Source organism: Halichoeres trimaculatus, unplaced genomic scaffold (genome assembly GCF_033239565.1).
Source record: "Halichoeres trimaculatus isolate MK-OKI-2021-1 unplaced genomic scaffold, fHalTri1.1 fHalTri1_scaffold_18, whole genome shotgun sequence".
NCBI lineage: Eukaryota > Metazoa > Chordata > Actinopteri > Labriformes > Labridae > Halichoeres > Halichoeres trimaculatus.
In genome coordinates, this window is record NW_027437196.1 from 26,922,913 (window position 1) to 26,934,463 (window position 11,551).

The following is an 11,551-nucleotide window of genomic DNA, read 5'->3' on the forward strand; positions in this document are numbered from 1 at the left end:
GCTCTCTCATCTTTGTCTGTTTCCTGTAATTTTTTCATCTCTTTTTCATCCTCTTTGTATTTGGAGTGGATCATTACTTTGTGTGGTTCATTTGTGGGTCGTGGACACCAAACTGGTTTTGCCTTCAGTGATATTTTTACTATTTTTGCTCCTGTGTTTGTCTGGAGATTCTACATGTCACCATGGCTTCATTGTTTACATGTGAAATCAGCAGTTAGCAGTCTGTAGCATGTCAATGCTAACTGGTGTAAGGCCTGATGTCTTCCCACAAGGTGAGGAGAAGGTGGTGAGGACGACATGCTGGTTCTCAGGTGTGAGCTGAGAAGTGACGACATGGACCTGTCTTTCCATCCATGGTTATTGGGAACATAAGATCTATCTCCAATAAGATGGACAAGCTAGCCATGCTAACCCAGCAACAGAGGGAATACCAGAAGGCAGAGCAGCATCATGCTATTCACAGACATGGCTAAAGGAGCTAGCACCAGACACCAACACCACATTTTGCAGTTTCTATACATTTTCTTACTTTTGTTTTCTTGATTGCTGCTGTGACCTCTTGAATTTACCCTTGGGGATAAATAAAGTATATTCTATTATGCTCAATTCTATTCTATTCTATTCTATTCTATTCTATTCTATTCTATGTGCTTTTGGAGAAAATTTAATGTCACTTGAAAAGACAAGAACTGAAAGAGATGCTCAACAAGTGGGTTCAGGGACAGACTGGGACTAAAAGAAGACTCGGGACTTTGACTTGGCCCAGCCCACTGTAATGAGCCCATGGAAATTTCCAAATAATCATTAACTTTATTATTCATATAGCATTTTTTCACATACTATTTTCCCAACATTATTTCTTTGTATTGTTATTGGCAACACAAAGTAGGTATAGATATAAATGAATATGAGTAAAATTTCCTAATATCTTTACCTTATTTGTATAATAAGTCCCAATTGCTGTGAATGCTGTAGGGGAGAGGAATAACAAAGGAGACACAGGGAGTCTGTAAAAAAAAAAAAAAAAAAAAAAAAAAAAACAGCTGGTAATATGTTTGTTAATAAAGATCCATTATTGTTTCTTGTTTTCTTAATGTCAAACATCAACCTTCCTCCTTTATCTGGTGTTGGGACCAGCAGAAGTGACCAAAAGAAAACAAGCTTTGCATGCTCTGGTTGCAGCTTGGAGGGACTGCTGTGTGACTGAGGAGGACTTGTCCACCTCTGGAGTTTTCTGAACCGGAGAGGGGCCCACGACAGCACCTGCTGCTCATTGAGAAGACATCAGAGTCCCCAAACACCAGATGAATATTAGATTTGTTGTTTTTCTGGATAATAATAATAATAATAATAATAATAATAATAATAATAATAATAATAATAATAATAATAATAATAATGATAATAATAAAAAGTCACCAGAGGAGTATAAACAGTCGTAAAATGTTTTGTGGCAACACTGCTAGTACGTAGTCTTTGGGTGCGTCTCAAAGCTCCAAAGTTCCATCCTTCCTTCCTCCACATGCATCGTTCACTTGCGTCTTAGTCCCTCCCACCAGAGATGATGGAGAGATGCGAGGAAATGAAGAGAGGAGAGAGGATGGAGGAGATTCGTTTTTGGAGCAATGGGACGTCCTCTCCTTCCGAGCGTCACATGAAGCAACATGTTTCATTGATGACGGCATCACCTGATCACCTCTGGATCATCTGTCAGTCAGCTCTAACAGCTGTTTGTGCGTCTGGGCACGTGCACTGTAATAACTGATCAAACAGAAACAGTAACAGAGCTTTGTCTGTTCCTTTAACCAGTTAAACACACACGTTACCATGAAGAAAACCTACTCTCTTTTTATTATGTGTGCTGTTTAGAAGCTCATATGGATCATTTTTCCGGTAAATGCGTAATTATGAGATTATTTATGAACCATTTAGCTATCTGAACTATCTAGAGCCCATCTGATTGTGACCTCTGAAGCTTATTAATATAACCCACCTTATTGTGTCTCAGGAAGATATTATTGATCAGTCAGTTTTCTGTATTAATCCTCTGTTATATTGATTTGATGATGGTTGTGTTCAGTATTTTGTGCTTTAAACTCAAAAAACTTTATTACCAGATTTATGATCAGTTTCTGAACGATCCTCAGTGCCTGTCCTCAGCTCGTCTTTTCTCTCATTAGAATAGAATAGAATAGAATAGAATAGAATAGAAAATACTTTATTTATCCCCGAGGGGAAATTCAGGAGTCACTGCAGCATTTAAGAAAACAAAAGTAAGAAAGAGTATAGAAAGTGCAAAAAGGTCCATAAGAAATTAAATGACGACATCCCGTCCACCACTCGTCCACCACTCTCCAGCCCAGCCAGTCTCCACCTCCACAGGGTCCAGGACTGAGCCTCCCCAGCAGTCTGTTCAGTCTCTGTCTCCTGGATCCTGTCTGCTCACAGCAGGCGAAGCTCCTCCAACGTGGCGCCAGCGTCCGATGTCAGCTCCGTCAGCCACGTCCGTGAAAAGCACGATGCCGTTGGGTTAGCACAGCTAGCTTGTCCATCCCGCGGAGCTAGATCCCACGTTCCCAACAATGATGGATAGAAGGACAGGTCCACATCGTCACCTCCCAGCTCACATCCGAGAACCAGCACGTCATCCTCAATTCCTCCTCCTCCTCAGCTCGAGGGAAATCATCAAGCCCTACACCAGTTAGCAATGACATGCTACAGACTGCTAACAGCTAATTTTGCATGTAAACAATGCAGCCATGGTTACATGTAGGATCTCCAGACAAACACAGGAGAAAAGTAGTAAGCCATAGCCAAAGCCACAAAAAGTTTGGTGTCCATGACCAAAAATGAACCATACAAAGTAATGATCCACTCCAAATACAAAGATGACAAAAAAGAGACGAAAAAAATGACAAGAAACGGACAAAGACGAGAGAGCTGCTGCAACAGGCAGCTACTTGGGCAGCGACTCTGTTGTGTTTGTGAAGTTTCATGTGAAGTCTGAGCTGCTGCAGCGTCCAATCAGAGAGTGATATTCTATATGGGGGCGTGTCATTCAGTGAAAAGACTTCTGCAAAGCCGGCTCTCGTGTCTCCTCGATCATAGCTCCTCAGATCAGTCTCCTCCATCCTCTCTCCTCTCTCCTCTGAGCACAATTATCGCTTTGGGACAGTCTTCAAAATGGCGACTGGGAAAGTACTTCGTACTGTCGTGGAGGAGATAGGACGGAGGAAGCACGAAGTTAACGCATTGAGATGCACCCTTTGCTGCTGCTTCTTCTTTGTCTGCTCCTGCAGCCATGGGTAGCTAAACTTAAAGTCACATTGCTGCCACCTACTGGAGTGGAGTTTGAAACAGTAGGAAGAGGAAAGATGCTGGTTTATCATTCCACCACCCTCTCCCACCCGCTCTGTAAGGCCCGCGGGTGCCCAGGGCAGCATACGAGCACAGGGAAAGGGCTATGATTTGACTTTTTTTTGTGTGTGTGTGTGTGTGTATTTGGTTGTCATTTACATCAATTTTAGTCTGTTTTTGTCAGTTTACTGCTAATGAATTATGATTACAGTCAGCAACCACTCCCATGGGAGGTGATTTCAAGTGGGAGGGGACTTACCTGGTGAGGAGCAAGGTACGAGGGAGTCCCATCCCAGAGGAATCCCGTGACCTGCAGGATTCCCCCCAAAAAATATCAGCCTTTTGTGTAAAGGTAGGCTGACGGGTCACAGAAGTTGGTCCGCCTGCCCAAGCGTAGTGGCGATTCAATTATTTTAGGCTCATAACTTGAATTGTTACAACTCCTTCACACACTCAAACACTCACTCACAGACACACTGTTTAGTAAATTGGGGTTGGGTATAATTCATAGAAGTACTTCAGGAGAATCTTGCCTTGGTTTTCTCCTCCTGTCTGATCTTGCTGCTCATAAACATTGTGAAGAACCATTCCAGTCACAGTCGTCTTGTTAACTGTTACTTCTCTCAGTTTTCATTTGACACTTGAAGCGAGACCGAAGTGTGCAGCATCAATGCCTCTTTTGACACAAACAGGTCTTAAATGTATGAAACTAAACTGCAGTCTGAATTGAGGGATGAGGTGTGTGATATTTGAGGACAGTTGGTGGTTGTTAGAGAAGCCTGCCGTTTAGAGAGACGATTCCCATTTCTTCAAAATATTTTCAAGTCTAACATAAATGTTCCCTCTAGCTTTTGGAAAGGACAGACATTCATTTGAAGAACATTTATTTAATATGATCTCACCCCCCACGTGTAGACCTTGATAGAGGGTGGCAAAAGTCTGTGCTTCAGTAGCATAAAAACCCACATTTGTCCTTTACAAGCTGTCACATAAACTCTAAGTGAAACATTTTGGTTTGTTTAATAGTTAAAGATTTAAAACAAGCTCTCAACACATCACTCAGGCCATTAGCACATCAAATCTCTCGCTCGTCTTTTAAATGATCTGACATTTGATTATTCATCCCCTCTGAGGTAAACTCATCCTAGCCAACCGTGTTGTGCTTGATTGTATTTTCATGAAGCGTCCCTCTTGGTTGTGAGTGTGTGAATGACTAAGCTTCGACACCAGGCATCATCCAAAACTTTCTTCATCACACTTAAAAGCACAGAGCCCATGTGTGAAGGACAGATAATGATAGATCCACAGGCAGGTTTCCACAGACTGAGCTGCTTCATCATAAAGGTGTTGAGGGGATGGAGGTCTGGGGAGCATGTGCTCATCTGGCGAGACTGGAGGAGGGACGGGGAATAAAAAAGTCAGCATGAATATAGACTCTGCTGAATCCCAAGTCCCACAGGGAGCTCCACAGAGAGGTCACATCAAGTGAAGCTCTGAGTTACAAGTTTCTGTGGAAAGTTGGAGGATTCGCACATTTCTCTGTTCTGCACCTCTTGTCATGGATGTTGCTGCGTAGCCCTGAGGAAATCAAACTTCCATATTCTCCACAGAGTTGCTCCTTAATCTAGTAATGGATTCCCCAGAAAGTATTAGTCAAGATGTAAGTTAAATTTCTTCCTATCACGTGACGTCTGTGTGCAGAGGCAGTGAGGTCTGTGGATGGATACTTCCAGGATTGTAAGCATGAAACAGAGCACTGTATCTCATCCAGTAAAGAAGAAAAGAGTGTGTACGGAGTCTTTTCCCCTGAGATGCTCACCCTGTCTCGTTTGTCTTGGTTGTTCTGGTTGAGCTCTGACTCTTTGTAGTGGTCAGAGTATCCCCTGCTGATTATCATTTTAACATGACTACCCCTCCTCACAGCTTGTTGAACTCATCAGCTGTGGGTAATTTTCCCTTTCCACTGAGTAAGTGGTCCCAAATCACTCTGCCTTTAATTATACCCACTCTGAAAATACCACAGCTCTTTTCCAGAGTGCCTCCATGATAAAGTCAAATTATAAAAGGTCTCATGTCTTTATGATGGACAGTTTGTGTCATCAGCTATTTCTAAAAAGATTTTAAAAAAAATCTCCTGGTGTCTCTATTCTTTTCTGTTTCATGAATTTAAGTCTCTCGTGAATATTTTGATGAATGGTGAGTTCTTATACTACATTTCTATCAAAATATACAAATTATATGAGCTGAGTTTCAAGTCTCTGTGAGGAGTTTCTAAGTGATCTTGAAAAAGTCTCCCACTTATATATCTGCCTGATCATAATCCAAACTTTAAAATGAGATTATCAGCGCCATTATAAATTATTACTAGATGCTACTTATTAGCTTCCCAATCAGGTCGAGCAGGAGTAGATTCTTTACAGCACGTTTAGGTCTTGATGGCAACACCACGCCGACAAAGTTTAGAGGTGAGAAGAGAGATCTGTGTTTTCCTCAACTGAAAACTATTTCTGTGATTAATTTTGTAGTGATGGTGGACACTGGAGCCTAACTGTCAGACAGAAAAAGGACAGAAGAGCAGAAGAAAGATAAACAGAAGAGGGATAGAGCACGAGCTAAAGGCTTAAAACAAGCCAGAGGCTTAAACATAACCTTAAGGCCAAAACATAAACTAAATGACTAAACAGGATCTAAAGGCTAAAACACAGTCTAAGACCAAAACAAGAGCTAGAGACAAAAACAGGAGCTAAAGGCTAAAACAAGAGCTAAAGGCTAACACACAGTCTAAGGACACAGTCACATTGGCAAACTGTGCACGCTTCAGCCCTTCAGCACTGGAATGGCCAGTGTGACTACAACCGTGCTGTGCTTGAGCACAATTCACTTCTCTACTTTGGTGGGCTTCAAAGAGGTGGGCTTCAGCACTGTCTACCTCATGCACGAGCACAAGCACATGCACAGCGTGATCCATTGGACTGTGTGATCCATTACATTTGATCACCGCAAACGCATCTCTCAACAATCATTTTAAAAGGGGCGTTAGAGAGCTGTGTTGGGCCAAAATGACTCCCCATAAGTCCAACGGGCTCTAAAGTTGTAGCAGTGCTCTCTGTGTCTCATTGTGCTGACCCTGATTAGATCGCGCCTCATGAAAACAGACGTTTCACGATGACGTAGGCGGGCCATGCGTGTGTGTGATACCCACTAAAGTCTGGTTCATATAGGAGTAGTGTGACTGTTGGCTGTACTCTCCAGCTGAAGAAGAGCTCTGTGGGGGGGCAATTGTGCTTAAGTACCGCACGGTTTGGATGGCCAGTGTGACCGTGCCTCAAGACCGAGACAAGAGCTAAAGGCCATAACATGATTTAAAGGCTAAAACACGAGCTAAAGGCTAACACATAAACTAAAGGTCAAAACATGAGCTTAAGGCTAACACATAAACTAAAGGCTAAAACAAAAGCTACAGGCCAAAACACAAACTAAAGACCTAAACAAAAGCTAAAGGCTTAAACACAGCCTGAAGGATTAAACACAAGCTAAAGGCTTAAACACAAGCTAATGGCTAAAACATGAGCTAGAGGTTTATAAAAGAGCTAAAGGCTAAAAAGTGAGCTAGAGGTTGAAACGAGAGCTAAAGGATTGATCAGGAGCTAAAGGCTAAACCACAAACCAAAGGCTTAAACACAAGCTTAAAGCTAAAAACACAACTTATTACCAAAATACAGACTAAAGGTTAAAATGTGACTTAATTACTTCAAAAAAGGGTTAAAACATGAGCTAATGACTAAAATACAGACTAAAGGCTAACACAGGGGCTAATCTGTTTGTGATAATATTGATTCCAACCCACAGTCAGCAGTTATTCTGCAGTGGTCTGTTCAAACTTGAGAGTCTATCAATAAAATGAAGAGTGAGGTTACGTTAGCTCTGATTGGTATATGACTGGCAGGACAGAACCAGGATTCATTAAGATCACAAATTATGAGCACATTTCAGGGCATTGGGCTCTGTAACAGAGCTATGTAACTGTTGATCAATACCTTACATAGTCATGTTGTACCTGCTAGAAAGTTGTCTTGACCGAAGAAAAGTAGAGTTAAAAAGTAGATGTGATTCATTTTTTGAAACAAACCAACGCCCTAAGAGTCACATCTTCTCAACAGTGTGTGTTTTGATATATTTGGTGTGGACTAACATAGACACTTTTAAGTGTTCATCAGCTGTAATAGAAACTGTGGAGGTGATGAGCCAACAGCTTATTTTCCTGTGTCAGAAACACACCTATTATCTTAAGCGTACAATTTTACCTCTCCCTGTCCCATCCTGACTGAGCTCTGACATGTGCTGCCCTCTTAGTATTCTGTCCGTCATCCATCCAATTATGACAATTCTCAGACAGGAGTCCCTGAGGTCAGGCCTCAAACCAGACTATAATGACTCCCTGACTTGGTCATAACTGTGTCAGATAAGTGGATTAAATCCCTTCCAGTTCAGGGTGACAAATTAGAAACTCAGTCATGCCTGGTCTCTATTTTAACACATGCAGGAGGATGATCTCCAGCTCGGTGAAGGCGCTGTCGGTCATTTACTTGCTGTTAAGGAGAATAATGAAAAGTCTATTTTGAGGGAATAGTATGAGGTTTCATTGTGATACATACAATTGAAGATGACAATTATTTCTAAAGCTGCTCTTGTAGGGGCTGAATCCCACTCATTCATTCAGCATGTCCTCCTCATCCTGGCATGGGCTCTCTCAGACTCTGTGCTGTCCTCTCACAGTTCAAAGACAAGCTTACTGGCTTAACTGGGAACTTCCATTTCCATAGGTGTGGGTGTGAGCCGCTGCAGCTTTGATTTATCTGAATGTACTCAGTCTAAAAACACCTCCAGACACGGCCTGCTGCTCTGCACCGAGCACTGCTTAATGTGCTCTTAATGCACCCCAGCCGCTCATGCTCTCTGACTGTAAATCTCTGCTCTGTTAGCTGAGGATTCATTTTTAATGTCTGCTGTAAACAGTTGTATTGCTTGCTCGCTTGTTTCAATTAATGATGAGTGCTGCTTGGCCCTGCAGGGACAAAATCAATAGTTCTGTTCCACCAGTGTGTGTGTGTGTGTGTGTGTGTGTGTGTGTGTGTGTGTGTGTGTGTGTGTGTGTGTGTGTGTGTGTGTGTGTGTGTGTGTATGTGTAAACGTGTGGGTGTGTGTGAATGTGAATGCTAAATAGCTTGGAAATGTCAGCGCTCTGCACTATCTTTTAACGACAGACCTAATATGAACTCCTCCGTCATTTATGAGGACAGCAGTGGGAAGACAATTCTCTCCTCTTCCTGTTTTGCTCATTTTTTTAAAAAGTATTTATCATTATTATTAACAGAATTATTTAAACCAAATATCTCTGTTTATTTCCATATCTTAAATAGTATTTGCTTGGTTTACAGAGGCTGAGGCATGGAGGTTTTAAACCACAACTTTCAAACTTACTGAATAATTTTAATCTGATAAAACAACATGTTGTTGGTCCTGCCACTAGAAAAAAAAATCCAATATTTGCAAGAAATCCAAGATCATTAGTATTACAGCATAATGAGCACAAACAAAAATCTGCATTGGTGTTTTGTAATTTTCATGCAAGTGAACAGTGTTTGTGTTTCTCAGTGGGAATCTTAGTGTGTTTAACCCCTTACTGCCTGAAGTAATCAACAGTTATAAAAAAAAGATTGTTTTTATGTGTTTTTGCATTCTTACAGATGTTAAATTAAGTGGTAAGTGGAGATTGTAAATTTGAGTATAGTACACACAGTAGTTATAACGAAGTTATATTATAAATATAAACATGAGAAGTTTATCTCCTGACCAAAGTGTTGTGACACAGTGGATCTGATATGACCTCTGGTTTGTGTAGAATACGAATCAATAGGTAATAATGAGATACAAAGATCATTTTAGCTGCATCAAGGTCTGACAGGGTATGTCACAAATTTGCGACAACAGGCATCAGTCAAGGGGTTAAGAGGGAGACCAATTGAACTTGTTGGATAGAAGTTAGTCATTGAAATACATGTCTCTGTGCACCCCAGCAGGTCAGCAATATGCACAAGTTTCAACATGTTTGAAGAGTGCCATCGTCTATGCCAGTGTTTCCCAATCCTGGTCCTGGAGGACCCCTGCCCTGCAAGTTTTAGATGTTACCCCACTCCAGCACACCTGATTCAAATGAATGTCTCGTTATCAGGCTGGAGCAGAGCTTGATGACGAGCTGATCATTTGAATCAGGTGTGTTGGAGTCGGGACCAAAAAAACAAGCAGGGCAGGGGTCCCCAGGACCAGGGTTGGAAAACACTGGTCTATGCTGTTGTCTCTGATAGACATTTTTATTTATTTATCAGTTCATCTTTTTTTTCTAGATGACCTTTTCTTCAATTTTTGCACTATACACTTTCTTGTGCGGCTGCTGTGACTCCAAATTTCTTTCTTTATTCAGTAACACTTTACTTTAGAAGTCCGCAAATTTCATCGCACCCAAGTAATAATTAGACAAAGTTTTTTCCTTATTTCTTTGAAAATGAGCACATAACTTTTGTCCAGATTGTGTTTTGCAGTGCGCCTGTACTCACAGTGTCTATCACAATCAGGTAAGACCAATTTACAACCTCACTCTTAGTGAATATCACATCTGAAGCCTTCAGTTGTATCATGTCAAACATTATAAGCCTGATCATCAAGGTTTATCATTTTGCATGTGATCTCAATTATTCAGATCAACAAACTGGGTACTAAAGAACTTGGTGAAATTAAATAACAAATAGCTAACTATCAACTGCTTATTGGGAAATTGAAAATTGAAAAGCTGAACATTTCAAAGGTAATTATCAGACGAAACAATGAACCTAACTTCTGTTTTCAAGAACGAAGCAGCTATTTATCACCTGCTTCTCTGGAAACAGCAGAAATGTTGGGATACCTGTAAAAGCATTTTTGGTGAAATGTGATTTAATTTTAAATGAATTATTTGCTAATCATCACCTCTTTACCTTACAATTTGGAGTAAATTTCAAAGAAACTGGAGAGAAAAATCAGTAACCTACCGATTGTGACTTGCAACAATAAATTTGGACATTATTTTAAAGAAGTTATGTGCTAATTTTAAAAAAATTAGAAAAAACTTTGTCTAATTATTTCCTAAGTGTGATGAAATTTGCGGACCTTTAAAGTTAAGTGTTACCCTTCATTCTATTCTATTCTATTCTATTCTATTCTATTCTAGTCAAGTCAAAAAAGAAAGAAAGAAAGAAAAAGAAACAAACAAAAAAATATATATTTTTTTTACCTTTTAAGAGAGAGTATGTTTCTTATTCAGTCTTAATTCTGTCCCTCTGGCGACCCTGTAGTTTCTTTACATGATGTATAGTATCTGGTGTTTTAGAATGGTAACATTGCCATTAGAGCTGTGTCATACTCAAGCATGATTGAAGCGTGCTTAAGTGCGGTACGGATGGTGTGACTGCGTCATAAGAAAACCTTTATTCCAGCCTCTGTCTGCGACACTTCATTTTAGCTGCTGTCTCTTTAAGGCTACCTGCTTCATAGACCCCTTCACTTTGATTGGAGAGCCCTCTGGAGGCCTGTGAGGGATGGAGCCACAGACAGACCTTGGTGTGTGTGATTCACCAGGTCTGGTGAAGACTTTCTTGAAGATTCTGCAGAGATTTGAAAATCTGCACCTATTTGGTAAAAACATTTAGCTTTGTTCCTTCTAATCTAGGTTTTAAACGTGGGAAAGCAGAATAATATCTCCTGACTTTCTTAAGAGAACAGCCACAAGTTTGGTGGGGTTGATGTTTGATCTGTTAGGACCTAGAAGATCTAAAGGAATCTGTTATATTTTGTGCCTCCTCAAGCAGCACCATGTTCTTAATTTTTTTATATCAGTTTTAATTACACCTTTATTCAACAGGACAGAGCAGGAACAATCTGCAGTCACAAGTGACCGTTACATCACCATCAGATCCAAATCAGCAAATGTGTGTTTACCAGCTGAGCAGCTCGTATTTGGATGACTCTGTGATTACGTCAGAGCCACAGTTTGCCAAAGTGTCCCCTCTGAAAAAAACAGACCATGCTCACTCTGAAAGAAACACAGCAAACCAACATGTTTCATATGCATTGTTTAATGTTGCGCGCACTTGTCTTTTCA